This window comes from Cupressus sempervirens, chromosome 6 (genome assembly GCF_028749045.1).
Source record: "Cupressus sempervirens isolate cs-2001-9-10 chromosome 6, ASM2874904v1, whole genome shotgun sequence".
In the NCBI taxonomy this organism is placed as follows: Eukaryota; Viridiplantae; Streptophyta; class Pinopsida; order Cupressales; family Cupressaceae; genus Cupressus; species Cupressus sempervirens.
In genome coordinates, this window is record NC_143123.1 from 398,710,858 (window position 1) to 398,713,651 (window position 2,794).

Here is a 2,794-nt window from a genome sequence, read left to right on the forward strand (position 1 = left end):
TCAATCACCAACATAAATCAAATATTAATGAAAAAAAGTCTAAAAAATTATTAAACAATTTATTTTTTAAACTTTTATTCAAACAACTATTTAAAAATAGATAAATAAAATTCTTAATTGAATATATGTTAAGGAAGATTTAATGAAAAATATTACTACAATAAGTAGTACAAACTATATATATATATATAATGCTTTTTCTAATATATTTGTATTTAAATAATTTTGCCCAAACATGTACATTGGAAAATTGAAGATAACCCTAACAAATATTATTGGAAAATTGAAAGATAACTAACCATAACATAATGCAGCATAACAAAATCTGTTGACAGTGGGATTTGAACCCACGCCCTTTCGGACCAGAACCTTAATCTGGCGCCTTAGACCAACTCGGCCATATCAACTTTAAACAAATATTTACGCATCTCACAGCTAATATTTTAAGAAAACCATACTAATCGGTAGTTAGAGTTATCTATTTTGTATGTTATTTTAAGGGGGGAAAAGTAATGAAAGCCGTATGTGCAAAAAAAAATGAAAAGATAAATATCTAATTTAATTAAATATGAATCTAACTTTAAAATTTCGCTAATTTTAAAAAGTATTTTTTAAAACTTTTTTATTATTAATGAACAATACATCTTTTTAAATCTTTTTTTACTTTGTAAAATGTGATTTTATATATTGTGAAATGATATTTAAAAATAATTAATATATTGTATATTCGTAGAAGATGTATATTGTATTGTTCTGAGGGTTTACTTTCTTGTAGAAAAGCATGCAGTCACGAGGTTTAGTCTTTTCTCAACATATGTAGTACTATCTTTGATTTCAATAGTTTGAAAAAAAAATGTTTGATCTATTTATATATGATTGTGTACAATGAATAGTGATTCATTGGAATGCAAATAGCTAGAACAATACACTTAAATCAATAAATCAGAACGACATACAAAATTAGACAAAAGAGACTAATATCACTACAAATGCAAACCATAGTAAACCCAAGTTTTAGCCTAATTGATTTGAACAATTGTTTGTTGTTATCGTTGTTGTTGTCATTGATATATGTATGTGTGCTCATGTTTTTTACAACATAGCAGTAGTGAAATGTTTCCTTATTGCTCAAGCTTGCAAGATGGTGTTAGAAATGGCTTCAAAGTTGCACAAGTATGGAAAGCTCAAATATGAGTTTGCATAAGTGAAAGGTGCATAATGAGAATGGATGGCAAGTGTTTTTTGTTGCATGTTGAAGAATAGAAATGGAGGGTCAAGATGGAAGAGGAAATAATCAAGGGTGGATGATAGATAGGATTATCACATCTCATGAGAGGTTGAGAAGTGTCAACCTTAGAGTGGATGAGGAGACATTGGGGGTTGAGAAGAAGATATGTTATAAAGGCACTTCTTCTCTCAACTCTAAAGGGACATATGAGGGAATGAGAAAATAATCTAAAATTCTTTAAAGGAGACAAATATGTAGGAGCATTTAAAGAAGAATTGTACAAGGGTCGACCTTTTGGCCCAATACTTGTGTTGAGGAATGTGCATATTCTTATGCAACTGATTAGGTTTAATGGAAGATGATTAGGAGGCATGTGGGTTTTTAAGGAGGATTTGATGGGAGGAGAGAGAGTGAGTGAATGAATATCTAATTCATTTTATTTTAAGTGGGAGGAAAGAGTTAATTAGGTAATTGATTAAGTAAACTTAAATAAAGGTTTAGATTGCAAGTAGATGACTTATAAATGTACAAGTGCATGAGGGGAAATTGACCTTTCAAAATAATTTAATTCCAAAATAGAAGAAAGAGGATTTAAATAAATACATGAGTGCATTCATTTAATTTAAGGTGATGACATTATAGGGAAAATGATTAATTCAACTAGGACTATAAATGAAATGAGGAATTTTAATTAAACAATTGAATTATTTAATTAATATGACAAGTATAGAAAAAGGGATTTGACATTTAATTAATTAAAGCTAGAAGTTTAATTTATTTAAACAAGATTGAGGAATTTTGATAAATTGAACCGATTGATATAATTAAATTAAAAATTTATTTAATAAATACAACTAGAAGAATAGGTTCTCACAATTTAGTTTGATTCATATTTAAAGGTAAGAATTAGGTGTATATGTTTTGGTCCTCTTTGAAATGGTATTAGAATAATGTCATTTTAAAGAAAAAGAAATGCTAAGGGTACAAGGAATTAAGATTGGGAGTATACTCTAGATGAGAAAATAGGTCAAATAGACTAGGTGATGCCCACTTGAGAGGTAAGTAAGAAGCTCCCAAAAAGAGAACACAATATGAAAGGCATGAAAGAGAACTAGACATAAATAGAATATATAGGCATGAAGACATTAAAAATGAAGCTTGTATGAAAAAATAAAGATCATATTAGGGTTGAAGGGGGTCAAATTAGGGTTAAATGGAATCTTATATAAGAAGAAAAATGACTTTTATCTCTTAATTTTATTCTTACTTTAAAAAAATTTGTAGGAAGAGAGAAAATTGGACTCTAGAGAAAATGACAATGGTTAGACATCATGAGCATCGAGATGTTTAGACAATTTGACCATCATATAGATAAATATGACAATTAGACCCACAAGTATGTGATTTCAAAATTTTACTTGAACATGAAATTAGGCATGTTTTTTTAAGCAAAGAAGGGAAAATTTTAATGTATCTAAAAGATCAAATCTTTTAGGTACACCAAATTTCACTTAGATTAGTTGATTGGATTTTGGGAGTTTGATTTTTAAAGAAGTGTAGAATTTG

The 2,794-nt window shown here is 28.2% G+C and overlaps 1 non-coding gene across 1 annotated transcript; it reads right to left on the reverse strand.

Annotated features, from left to right (window-relative positions):
- Positions 1 to 326: 326 nt before the first annotated feature.
- On the reverse strand, positions 327 to 407 carry TRNAL-AAG (transfer RNA leucine (anticodon AAG)). The gene has a single exon. It is a non-coding gene; the product is annotated as a tRNA-Leu (tRNA).
- Positions 408 to 2,794: the final 2,387 nt, after the last annotated feature.